The sequence below is a fragment of the Athene noctua genome, chromosome 8 (genome assembly GCF_965140245.1).
Source record: "Athene noctua chromosome 8, bAthNoc1.hap1.1, whole genome shotgun sequence".
Taxonomy (NCBI): Eukaryota; Metazoa; Chordata; class Aves; order Strigiformes; family Strigidae; genus Athene; species Athene noctua.
Window position 1 is genome coordinate 317,381 of NC_134044.1, and position 12,661 is coordinate 330,041.

The 12,661-nt window shown below is 47.6% G+C and overlaps 1 pseudogene; it reads right to left on the reverse strand.

Annotated features, from left to right (window-relative positions):
• Positions 1-5,621: 5,621 nt before the first annotated feature.
• Positions 5,622-11,391, reverse strand: LOC141963264 (insulin receptor-like; annotated as a pseudogene).
• Between the last annotated feature and the right edge of the window lie 1,270 nt (positions 11,392-12,661).

Consider the following 12,661-nt stretch of genomic DNA (forward strand, 5'->3'; position numbering starts at 1 on the left):
ACTGTACGTCTCAGGCATTGCTGTTGCACCACCACCACGTCCTGGCCTCAGTGTCCCGTGGACAGGGAGGAGTACGCTCTGGAGAAGAGGAACTGTCCCAGACAAAACCACAGCCTCCGCCCGCAGTTAAACCGGGGGGAAGAAGATGTGCAGGCCGGCACAACCACGGTCAACGCTGGGGCGTGCGCGCACGGAGGGCCACGAGACAGTGAGCCCCATGGAAATGGGCGGACTTTTGGGAGAAATCGGGGACAATAAAAGGACTGCGTACTCCTCTCTCGGGATCTCTCTCTCTCCCTCACAGCCTTGTCTTTACTTTTGGAGCTTGGAGCACCATCACCTGCACCAGGCCTGAGCCAACAGTACGCTGCTGGATTCGTGGTGGTGGTAATTCATCTTGCTGCATCTCTACCATTCTCCTGCTTAGGGATCCTGACCCTTCCTTTTTCTCTCTGTCCTATCGCTATTACCAGTTGTATGCAAAATAAAGTTCACAAGGTTGTACGGCTTCTGACCTCGTTTGTGTCTTAATCTCACTCTTGGGATCGTTTAAGAACCCTCCCCAATATCAGATCGGGACAGTCAGTTAGCTGCCTCCCCAAGGTCACGTGAGGCCAGAACTTGCTCTGTTACTCTAATGCTGTGAGAACAGAACCGGGCACAAAATATCTATGTGGAACCTGAATCTCTTGCTTTCTCTTCCGGTGCTTTTAATTACAAAACCATGAAAGCTTATTCTGAAAACCTCCATCAAATTAGTTAACACTTAATATGCCTGCTGTAGGAAAAATGTTTTGCCTTGAAGATAGATTTTCTGTGAGTCATGGTATGAGTAATTTTTGGGCATGGATGGAAAAAAATTAGCTTTTGTAAATACAAACATTGAGGGGTATTTTCTTTTACGTTTCTGCAGGTAAATGCCCTGTGCTGGCATGTGTGTGCTGTCTCTCGTGCAGTGTTTGCAGAACGTCTCTAGGAAGACGTACCAGCCGTTACAGCAGAGATAAAGATATCTTCTGCAAACTTGATTGTTTCAGGTATATCATCCAGGAATATAATTTTATGAGACAACATGTTACACTTGCTTATTGCTTTTCACTTAAGCCGCAACTAAAATGCACATCTCAGCTCTTTGGTTTAATTTGCCAGGTTTATTTTCAGTAGTTAAACTTGGGAAACCCCAAGTCGACTACTAAAGTGTGCCCCGCTCCCCTCCCCCTGCCTCGCCCTGGTCCTCGGCCCCTTCCCTCACACCGCTCCTGGCTGACCCCTCACCCGCAAGCTCCATCAGCTGCCCCTTCCCCATCCCCCCCAGCCCCCCTAGAGTCCCCTCCCTCAGCTGCCACCCCTGCCCCGCTCTCTCTGCCACCCCCTGCTCCCATCACCCCTCCCTGTGCCCTGTCACCCCCGTTCTCACCCCAGCAACCGTCCTCGCCCCAGGCCACCTCTCCTCCCCACTCCCCAGTGATCCCTCCCTCCCAAGCTCCTTGACCCCGCTGCTCTACCCATGGCCTCGCCTCCACCTCCTGACTCTGCTCTGGCCACCCCGCATCATCCTCCTCCCCCACAAATCCTCCCTCTTCCATGTCCTCTCCCTCAGACACAGCACCTGCCACAACCTCTTTCCCTTCAGATCCTCTCTCCTCCAGCCCTCCTCCAGGTCTTCCTCTCTCTCAGACACAGGACCAGCCACAACGTTCTTCCCTGCAAACACTCCCTCCTCAGTGTCATCTCCCCCAGACACCAGAATCGCCACAACATCCTTCCCTGCAAATCCTCCCTCGTCCAGGTCCTCCTCGCCCTCAGGCACACCTCCCAACATGTATTCCCTTCTGAATCCTCTCTCCTCCATGTCCTCTTCTTCATCAGAAAGCTCAATCGGTACTAGGTCTATCCCTGCAAATGCTCCTTGCTTCAGGTCCCCCTCTCCCGCCGACAGAGCACTCGGCACATCTTTCAATTCACATTCTCCTCCTCCAGGTCCTCTTCTCCTGCAGACAGAGCACTTGCCACATCATCCTCCCCTGAAAAACCTCCCTCCTTCATGTTCTCCTCTCCCTCAGACTCCTCTCCCTCAGAGTCCTCCTCATCACTCTCGGAAATGTCCTCAGCCACCCCCTGCCCCTCGGGCTCCATTCTGCCTTCCTCCCAGCCAAGCTCTTCCCCTGCCCCTGACAGCTCCTCCTCCCCAGGTCCCTGCTCTTCGAGTCCTGCCTCGCTCTCCATCCCCTCCACCAGAACTCCCTGTTCCCTGGGTGACACCTCTGTGCCAAACTCACTTTCTTTCCCTGTCCCCTGTCCTTTGGATCTCCCTCTGCCATGGCATTCTCCTCGGGTGCAGATTCCTCCACCACGGGCTGGCCTTCTGCCTGCAGCACAGCCACTGCTTCTTCCTCGGGCAGCAAATCTTCCACCCATTCCACTTCTCCTGCATCTTTGGTGCAAACTTCTTCCTCTTTGACAAAATCTGCCTCCTCAGGTGCTTGTGTCTCCCCTACCATCTGTCCTTCTTGTGCCACTTTTTCTGCTGCTCCCTGCACATCAAGTGTTCTTGTTCCTTCTGCCAAGAAAGTTCCATCTGGTGCTATTAAAAAATAATCAAAACAACAGTTTTATTGAGAATTGTGTTAGTGTTACGGCTGTTTTACAGGGTTATTATTAAAGATGCTATCTCTCCCAAGCAATGAGGGGACATCAGCATGGTGATAAGAAGAAAACTTGCTGTGCTGTTTCTCATCATGCACCTTTGCTCTGACTGTGTTTCTAGTGCTGCTGTTCTGGCATCTGGCATAACTAATTTAAGCCAAAATGCCAACGCATGACCATCTTTCAACTCTGACAGCTCTGCCTGCCCTCCGGACTCTGCCCCCTTCCCTCACCTGCCCAGCAGGGAGCACAGGTGTAGCTATAAGCTTGACAGTAATGTTCAAAAGTTCAGAAACGGGTGGTGAATTGCTCATGTAAAATATGCACACGCAGGAAAAAGAATACTCGGCTATTCGTATAATGGCTTCCCATGGATTCCGTCATTACATCAGGGGGATAACGTAAGGTCGATTCCTGCCCGCTGGCAATTTCACGGGAATGCCCTCACTGAATTCGGCGCTGTGGGGTCTGTCCCGGGACAGGCCCCCCCCGGCAGCCTGTGCTGCTGCACCAGTGTTCTGTACAAACATGGCAGGTCCCGGTTCTTTAAGAACAGAGAAGTTTTGTGCCACCAAAAGGAACAAGAGCAAGGTCTTTCCCAAGCTACCTTTCCCAAACTGCGCAAAGGCTGTCTGTCTTGCCCCAAACCATCTCCCACTCCTTTTGATTTTACCCTTCTGCACTACTGCTGCACTCTGCAGTTACTGCTTTCTGCTGCTTGCTGGCGCAACCGCCTGTGCAAGCAGAGCCCGTCTCTGGACGGCAGACAGAGAAGATTCCAGGCCTGGAGGACACTATCTGCCCAGCCTGTCTCTGCCAGCCGAGTGGAGCTCGTGTCTGGCTTGCCACAACCCTCCCCCTGGCCCCGCTGCTCCCCGCGCCCACCCCTCCCTTCCTGCCCTTCAGAGCCGGGCCCGACTCGCTCCCAGGTCTCCGCAGAGGGAAGTGGAAGGTGCACAAGGAGCCCAGGTGGCTGCAGACAGTGCAGGAGCCAGGAGGAGCAAGGACAGCCTGGGAAGAGAGTTTCCAGAGAGAAGGGAGGTTGGGGAAGGAGAGGAGAGAGCTCAGCAGGTTGCTTCCTCCCACCAGACCCCCCATCACTGAACACTGGACCACACTTCAAAATCAAAACCTCTGCATTTTGCAATACAAGCAATCATGCCTTCATCCAAGAAACATCCTGCACCAGCTTTGTTCCTGATGTTTACTACTAGCTTTCTGTACCTGATCTTTTCGGTTTTTTCTTCTTTTATACATATATATATATATATATATATATAAAAAAAAGTCAGTTATCCATCACTACCATACTTTTACACTGCTCACGCTGAAAATCCTACCTCATGAATCTGGGAGAGCTCAAGTCCACTACCAAAATCAGTAACATGAAATCATTCTAAACATTTCTAAGGGAAGTTTTGGTAAAATATGAAAACATCCCAAACTGTCATCCCAGCTCAGAGTAAATATTCCCATCTCCACAAAAGTACAGTGTCCAAACTGTCCAGCTGCTTATATTGGGCCGAGTCCAATGTAATGGATTCTGCTGGTCCCTTTAAAACAGACGTTTGGTTCACTTTGCCTGAAAGAAACCAAATGCTGTGTGGTGCATGGCATAGTCTACCTGTTTACCTGCTTCATTAGCAGAAAGAGCAGTTAATTTACTCTGGCTGCTGCTTGCAAAGTATTCCCTTCTGTAAAGTGAGGTCTTGCCTTGGGCAGAATGATAACGGCAACCGTGAGGTTGTTTCAGCATTAAAGTATTCCAAATGAGGCACCGTGGAACCTGAGAAGGTAACAACTAGGAGATTTGGGTCTTTCCAAAGACCACCTGCCTACAAAGCAACCACGTTTCAACCCAGATCCGGAGGGACAATTGCCACGGAAGTCGGGCTGCCCAGGAACTACATGGTCTCTACCTTGGGCTCTGCATCAGAAACACAGATCCCTGTGAAGACCAGCACATGAAAACCACCAGGCTTTGAAACTAAACGGTATCGACAGCTGTCTGCAGTCAGCTGATAAGACTAATGCAGAAGCAGTTTCATCTGAGGAAGAATTACTGAGGAAAAAGACAAGACCTGACAGACCAGAGACGAGAGGAACCTCCAGCCTCCTGTATACACACTCCAGACGGAAGACAACACACCTTACAAGACTCTGCTCTTAGGCTACATAGAGGAAGGAGGTCAAAAGGCTCCCAGCTGACCAGAAAAAAAACCTTAGAATACCCTGGATTAATGTGACAAAGTACAAGACCGGGCATAACTAGCAGTGTAAAAACAATAGAGAGGGCCTGTTCCTGCCAGCTGTTAGACCCTTAGAGGATGGCAGAAGGAAATGGAAGAGCAGCAGTGCAGACTGAAGTCAGCTTTAACCTGTGGGTTTCTTCACTTTTCAGACTCGCTGCTGCTGGGGAGTGGAAGCTTAAGGTGACCTTCCAGTACGGCTCCCAGCAATGAACAGCTTGGGCTGCAGGGATCAGAAACGTTCTTGGAGGGAACCAAGACAAGCTGAAGGTTCCTCACTGCCAATCAGGCCAACTGCTCACCGGGAGATGAGCTTGAGAGACAAACGGGGCACAGCACGGAGATGGAGGCTGCAGCTCAGCTTCCCTCCTCATCTGCCAGTCCCACCCTGCCTGCCCCGGCAATGCACCTCCCCACGAGCCCCCGCGCTACCTGGAAGCAAAGGGAAACTCATTAGACTCCTGCCTCCCACAGCTGTTTTCTTGACTGGCAGCCAGTTTTTTCATGGCCTTCATTCTTTACCTAGGACCATTATAACTGTCAACAAAGCAGTTATTTACTGTAATACAGGTTAACTACACAGGACTACAGAAGCCAGCTAGTCACCACCCGATTTTATACAAGTTAGGACAGAAAAGAGCACATGCAGGATTTGATAGAGTAAAAAAGGAAAGGGCAAGGGCAAGCACTTCTATAAAAACACTTCCGATGAATCAGATTTCATCCCTACTCAACAGCCAACTCACCTTCACTGGCATCATACTCCCCGCTTGCTACAACCTCTTCTTCCACACCTGTACAGGAATCATCAGGTTCGGAATTCACGTGATCACCACGTCCAGCTGCCGTTGCTGTTTCCGCCTGGACTGACTGCAATCTTCAAGAACTATCACAAAGTTACAGAAGACGAAGCCAGAAAGAGAAGCCATTAAAAGGCGAAAGGGGAGCAGAAGTCATCCAGCTGCCTCAGCTTGGTTTAAAATTTGAAATGTTAGGGCAGACCCGATTGGAGCCACGTCAATCTTCACCAGCAATAATTTTATTTTAGGTAGATTAAAACCAAATGGAGAAAACCATTAAAAATCCAACGGAAAATTCATGCAGGGGCATCTACTGAACCACAGAGCAGCAATCTTCCACATTTTCACAAGCGGTGAGATTGCTTTTGTCAGGCAGTCTCAGGGGGTTTCACCACAGGAGCAACAATATTGTTTTATAGACATAAAATTGTTATTGTTCTATGAACACTTTGTTTTTTAAAAAAATGTCTATGTTAAGCTCTCAGCTACAGTTCTGATGATTCCTCAGTTCCTCAACTTAAGTGGCTGAAGACCTATGCTTATCTAAAAATAAGTGGAGAAGTATTTTCTGCTCTGTAAATGCAGTGATTATGATGTTTCACAGTCAGGTCATACATCTGACAAAACAGACCTGACAATCTTTCGAAACACAGAGCCCAGGGCAGGGTGACAAACACCGCTGACAACAATTCTCTCTCTTGGGACTGGCAGTATCTCCTTGTCCCAAAGAGCACAGCGAGATCAGAAAACACACAGCAGGAGCCCACCCCAGGTAATCCCACGCTTCTGACAGACCACCCGTTGTGATCTGCCCAGACCCATCCTGCAACCGAACAACCCCGGAGGAGCACTCTGCACCTTTTGCTTTCTTCTGCATATGCAATTTTCTCCGATAAATTAGTTCTGCACTGCTAATGACAGCACCGGTTAGGAGAAATCCTCTCAGATGGGTCTCCTCGGGACAAAACCAGAACAGTGCCTGTCGGTCTCCTCTCAACACCGCCCTGAGAAGGACCCTTGGAGGCACAAGAAAGGACTGAAAACCAATTCTTTCATTGCTCTACACTTGGTTTCTTGACAATTCTTTATTTGCTATAAAATTTACCTCAATAACCCCCAGGTAGATGGGGACAAATCTCTATGCAATTTAGGAAGTCGTTCCTAGCTGTAATTTTTAGGATTCAATGATTTTTCCTGTCCTTCCTTGACCTGCACCATCCCTGAATCTCAGGTAGTCTCCTGGCAGCAGAGATGATGCAGGACTGGACTAAGAAGCAAACGCTGTTACCTACTTACCATTCGGACTATCTGTCTGTACTGGATAGAGGATCTCTGTGCAAGCCCAGAGCCATGAAACCGTGTGTGCTGGATGGAAGCACACAGGAACTGTGCTAATAAAGAACCACACTATTGTCTTAGGCCAGCTCAGGACCAGATTACTAGCTTGACACACTCCATCAATAGAGCATAAGATTCTGTCCTCTAGGTTTTTAAGGTTCGTTCTTCTTCAGTAGTCCTTGCTCCACTCATCTGAGTCTAGTGGTGAAAGTGCCTAAACTGAAGTTTCTTTCACACAAGAGAGGGGTTCCAGAAGCAAACGTCTTTGAAGGCCTCAGCATTACTCATTGAACAGCACATTACTGAATGCAAACCAACAGCACATTAATTCTGAACGCAAACCAAAACAAAAGCAACACACAAGATGGTCAGAGTAACCCAGCAGAGCATCAAGCAGCAGCATTCCAATTGTTTATGCCACACAAGACTATCTTAGATGCACTGCAGTGAACTGAAAGCAATAGAAACAGAACCAAAACCTTCTGTTAAAATAAAGGAAATGCATTCTGCATCCCACAGCCGTGCAGAGGGGCTGTACTCCCCGCTCCCCTCGTCACTCTCAGGACCCTCCTCATCACTGTCCTCACTTCCAACACGCTGCTTTCCGATGGCCTGAGATCCTCCCCATTGTTCCCCTGCTGCTTGCATCCCGCTCCTTGTCTTCCTCAAGGAGACTTTCTCCTGACTCCGCCCATTTGAGCTCCCCAGGAACTTCAGGACTCTGACGCTGTACTGCTGTTGTATCTTCATCAACAATTCCAGCGTCTTCCCTCGCTGTGAGATCTGGGTTTGCCTTTTCCTCTTCATCTGCTTCAGCCTCAGAAAGGCTCGCTGCGATTTTTTGTATTATGTGCTCGGAAGATCTCGCGATGTACGGGAACAATAGAGGCGCATGAGAGATCTCGCGATGTACGGGAAGAACAGGGAACTAAAGACCTCGCGATGTGCAGAAAGGCGTATATAAAGCGATTGCACGGTTAATAAAATTGAGCAAATAGCAACCACCATATTGCCGTTTGTGCTTTTGTTCCCGCGAAGGTTTTAACCTCCTGCAAGGGTTAGCTCTGATCTGAGCGCCACATGTCTGTGGATTGGCAGGTAGAAAAAGACAGCTAATGCCTTACCACAACACTGCAACAGCCTTCTAAGGGAAATAAAGCAAGGAGGTGATACAAGGAAATGATCACCTGCTTTGCAACTTCTTTACTTATAGCAACTTATATCGACTCCTGAATATTGCTTAATAATCCTGCTTGCCCTGACTGCTCTGTGAAAGCTTACCAAGGGCTACTGTGTTCAGCCCTGGGGGACACCACTCGTGACTGGCTGCCAACTGGATTTAACTCCCTTCACCACCACTCTTTGGGCCCGGCCAGCCAGCCAGTTTTTGACTCAGCAAAGCGTGTGCCCATCCAAGCCTCGAGCAGCCGGTTTCGCCAGGAGAATGCTGTGGGAAACGGTGTCAAAGGCCTTTCTACAGTCAAGGTAAACTCCATCCACAGCCTTTCCCTCATCCAGTAAACAGGTCACCCTTCGTAGAAGGAGATCAGGTTTGTCAGGCAGGACCTGCCTTTCCTAAACCCATGCTGACTGGGCCTGAGCATCTGGGTGTCCCGCATGTGGTGTGTGATGGTATTCAGGTTGAGCTGCTCCATCAGCTTCCTGGGTACCGACATCAAGCTGACAGGCCTGTAATTTCCCGGATCATCCTTCCATCCTTCTTATAGATGGGCATCCTCTTCAAGTGGCCCAAATGTTTTCCTATACTTCCCACTTCCTTTTCATGAGGTTAATATTGTGCAACAAATTCTAGATTGCACTAATTGAGAGACACAGCTTCTGCTTTTATCGCATAAAGCAAGATAATAGATTAAAGAAAAAGTCCACCTACCAACCCGAAATGGCTCACAGTCTTAATAACTCAAATTTTCTGGTAGTCAACTCCCAAGATCAAGAAGTTTACAGACTCCTACAAAGGTTTCATTCAGGGGGAACAGGAGAACTTGAATTTCATCATATCCTCTAGGGAACAAAGCCTATATTTCAGATATCCATCTTCATATTCCAGGAATGCAGCCCTTCGGGATTCACTAAGGGCCTGTCCGATACTGCAGATCATTTTCCTGGTCACTTCTATTTGCCTGTTCCACTTTTTTTTTCCTATTACCTTACTCCACCTCCAGATGACGCAATATGCAAGTAAAAGGCTGAGCCCACCTTTATAATTAGATTGTCAAAAACATCAGACTGCTTCAAATGGGGTATAAACAGAGAAGAATGCAAGGACAATTGGCAGGAAATCCTGTTTCAGAGGGAATTGTTCCTTCCACAAGTGGACTGAGAGACATATAGCATTCTTATTACATTAAAAATAAACGTGGAAAAAAATGCAAAATATGAAAATCATCTTTGGCAGATCTAGACTGAGGTCTAGGACACGGCATTTCCAGCGTCTTTGTTGTCTGCATTCTTCAGCAAAGACACTCTCTGCATGAACACATTGCACTGAACCAAGAACTACATTTTTACGGCAATAAAACTAAGTATGTATGTACAAAATGTTATAAAAATGTCAGCTGCAAAAGTACAAAACCTTCGGAACACACTTGGCTGCCATAACAGCATCAGGCTAGACCCAAAAAGACTACATATTCTCTCCCTTCCGACCCAAAATGTAACATGAGTTGGCCTTAACTGAACAAATTTGCTTTTCACTAGAAATTGGCCACAAGCTGGCCCCCAGACAACCCCTTAATCCACAGAGCTACTACCCCTGCTCCAAAAGCACAGCTAAAAAGAGGCATGCTAATACAGTTGAAGAACTGGAGTTCAGGGGTTGCAGCAGCAGCAGCTAAATTTCTGACCATACCTTCTCCCCTGAACAAAACCCCAGGTCAAAGCCCAGGTATTTCACCCTCCCCGGGACTCCTGCTGCGGGCAATCCCCACCCAGGTCCTCTCTCCTCCTTCTCCTTTTCCCTTCAGGTCTGACTTGGCTTCCAGCTTCTTGCTCTGTGCAAGCATTGCTCACTCACCCACAGGCCTTACACCTTCCTACACCAGTAATGCTTCGGTCAAAATGGAATTGCACCTGTACAGAGTTGGGCTTCTTCCATCAGACTTTTCTCTCCTGTTCTGTTGCTGCCTGCAGCAGCCTTTCAGTCAGTCTGGACTTTTAATCCCTTACCAAAACCTCAGCAGAGATACTAATACCACCTTAAATATGACACAAGGTACCAGATACACCCAGAGTCAGTTACACTTGTGAGCTTTAGGCAGTCCCTAACGTGGCAAAGAAACCAAAGACGACATTCTTGCATACTTTATTCACATAGGTGAAAACTGATAAAACAGCCCCAACCCATAGGCCCTCTCTTCACCTGAATCATGTTAATTTTGAGCCTTGCTTTTAGGAAGCTGTGCTTAAAGGTAGCAGGTTAATAGGCACCTATTATCCCACCAATAGGTCTGACAGGTTAAAAACTGACAGCAAAACCACAGCTGACATGCACCACGCCCCAGACTCACCTCTCTGACAGCCATCGTGGGTCCAGCAGCGTTCACTGAAAATGCCATTTATCACAGTAGGTGCACGGTTGCTCTTCCCTCTCACGGCTCCTGGACACACATCTCCACACTCTTCTTTGTCATCCTTGTTGGCCACAATGTAATTATCTTCTACAGAATCTAAAATCCTTGACCAGCCCATCGTGGACAAGTCACATGATTCATTGTTCTTCTCAATCCGCACAGAGCCTCGAGTAACGTCCATCAGGTTACAGAGGCCGATCTCCTGCAGGTGAACCATCTCAAGAATGACCAGCGCCGAGTTAAAAAACAGAGGAGTTCCTCCACTCGCAGTGAGGTTGGGAAAAGTCCCTTTAAACTCGTCAGGCCACGCACACAAAAAAGAAGCAACTAGTTTATAACCATAGTCAGTTTAGGAAAGCTGAGCTCACGGAAATCTTCAGGCTTGGTTTTAAACATCAGCAAGATTTGCAAGTGCAGTTCTCCAGCGTGTTCAGCCGGGTCAGACTGTTGTGACTGTCCGTGCTTCTGCAGACTGGAAGGCAAAGAACAATGTTATTCATTTATTTAATAAAATGTAATTGGTTTAGTTTTCTAAATACACATTTCTGTCCAACCGCACCATAACACATAGCTACACTCAGAACTCACGACCAGGTCCCTTTCAGTAAAGCGTGCTTCAAGTGCTAAGAAATATCCTGTGGGGAACATTCCCTGGTGGAGGATTACAAAAGAAGACTGAAGGGGTATTTCCTAATTTTTTTCTGCCATCTTGGTTTGCTGGATGTTACCTCTATCACAACAGCCGTTGTAACACCAGTTCTTAGGCATCGTTTGGTGTTTACAGAAGTAAGAGATGTCTATGCAACAGAGTCTGCTTTCTTTAGATATTGCCAGTGGCACTTCTACTCATCTCAGATTGTGCCATTAATGCCAGTGGATTAGAGGAAGTAGTTTAGAATGGCTGCAGGGAGGGGCAGAAAGGACAAGAACAATGGCTAGGAAATGGTAGTGCTGCGGCAGAGAGCGGAAAAACCTGGACGTACACACCTGCACGAGTACAGCCCACACTCTCGCCCAGACTTTGCTGACAGCAGTCATTTACTACACTGGTAGTAAAAGAATGCCCTAAGCATTCTTTTCAGATTAGGTGTTTGGGCTTTTTTGATATTATTTTCTCAAGGTTGCGAATCTCCCTGCCTTGACTATCCAGACAGCTTATTTAGTAGAACCAGAAACACCAAGACCGGCAAAGTGAACAATTACATGAAACATAAATTAGAAGGTAAACTGAATAACATGAATACAGGCCCCAGCAAAAGGAAAAGACAGAAAGCAAAAGCTTTGAACAGGGAAATACTTTTCTAATCTCTCAGCACAGGTAAGAAACCAAGAAAGAAATTCAGGGGGCCATGCCTGTACAGCACAACCAAAGCCCCGGGGATAACCCTTTTCAACCCAAACTTCACAGAAATATACGGCTGGACCTTGAAGTTCAAGGGAGAAGCCTGTGGAAAGGCAAACCTGCTTGGCAACACAACACTGCAAAACAACCTGTCCTGTTCAGGGGAATGCTTTATTAATTATTTTTTTAAGACTGCGTCCACTTTAGGGATTCTCTTTTGGCTACAGCTGAGACAGCCCAGCCCTGCCCCTCTCCCCCCTAAGAATTTAAAGCACAGGATCGTTGCTCTGTTTGTCACCGTATGTAAAGCTCACCAACTATAAAATTATCATGCCACAGCTCCAAGAAATCACCCAGCAATAATCAGGCCGTACAAAATTGATGTGGACACAGATGTTTAATAGTGACAATTGTCTGGCTCCTCATGGTTTTACACAGACCACTGCTGTCTGGGATAAAAATAAGTTCTATGCAAATGCCTTCATGATTATTCAAAACTCTGCTCCCCTGCAATTAAAAAAAATAAATCTGGCAACACTAATACAGGATCTGAAGCAATCTTATTGCCCAGTGGGATTTTCTATCACTAGACCCAAGTCGTTTCATAAATTGTTTTCTGGAAGAAGAAGCTAATGCACACAGGGCCTCGAAGAGCAACTTTTTGAAAGTGGGAAAGGAAATCTGATGACCAATTAC